Here is a 1203-nt window from a genome sequence, read left to right on the forward strand (position 1 = left end):
TCCAGTCTAGCCTTTTTATTCTTGATGCTTATTACAAAAGGCTTGCACCATGAAGTGAACCCTCTGTATTTACTTTCATGCAGTCTTCTCTTTATGGTAGATTTGGATATTAATACTTCTACCTCCCGGAGAGTGTTGTTCACTTGGTTGGCTGTTGTGAAGGGGTTTCTCTTCACCATGGAGATTATTCTGCCTTCATCCACCACTGTTGTCTTCTGTGGGCTCACAGGTCTTTTTGCATTGATGAGTTCACCAGTGCTTTCTTTCTTTCTTTCTCAGGATGTACCAAACTGTAGATTTTGCCACTCTTAATATTGTAGCAGTTTCTCGGATGGTTTTTTTTCTTCTATTTTTGCAGCTTAAGGATGGCTTGTTTCACCTGCATGGAGAGCTTCTTTGACCGCATGTTTACTTCACAGCAAAACCTTCCAAATGCAAGCACCACACCTCAAATCAACTCCAGGCCTTTTATCTGCTTAATTGAGAATGACATAATGAARGGATTGCCCACAYCTGTCCATGAAATAACCAGTCAATTGTCCAGTTAATTTTGGTCCCTTTAAAAACAGGTTGGCACATGTCAAGGAGCTGAAACTCCTAAACTCTTCATCAAATTTTAATGTGGATACCCTCAAATGAAAGCTGAATGTCTGGACTTTATGTCCATGTACATTATATAACTATAACTTGAACATGTTTCAGTAAACAGGTAAAAAAGACAAACATTTTGTCAGTGTCCAAATACATATGGACCTAACTGTATAGGTCTGTAGTGATCATCTTTCCAGTGGGTCTAACTATTCATTCATCCTAAATGATTGACAGCTGGCTTGAACAAGCCTCCCAGTTTAAGTGTGGCCTGACGTTTGAGCAAATGATTCCAGCTGTTTACAGGCTTGTTGAAGATCAGTTTAGAGCTGATATCCTGGATTTGACTTTATTTAAAGGAGCCCCTGATTAGCAAAAAGTGTTTAGGAAGTGAAGCTGCTGCCTGATCTGTCCAACAGTACCCTCTAGTGGGAGTTCATAACAGCATTAGAAGCTTAAAATGAGAGCTGTAACCCACAGTTCATCTCTGCTGCTCAATTAATAAATACATGTTCCTTACAAATGTGGCACCATTTAAAAGGAAGCTTTCCAAATCTATTAGATGTTTTTTCAAGACGCATTGTTAAAACAAACCAAAAAAAAAAAAAAAAAAAA

This window comes from Austrofundulus limnaeus, unplaced genomic scaffold (genome assembly GCF_001266775.1).
Source record: "Austrofundulus limnaeus strain Quisiro unplaced genomic scaffold, Austrofundulus_limnaeus-1.0 Scaffold1370, whole genome shotgun sequence".
NCBI classification, from domain to species: Eukaryota; Metazoa; Chordata; class Actinopteri; order Cyprinodontiformes; family Rivulidae; genus Austrofundulus; species Austrofundulus limnaeus.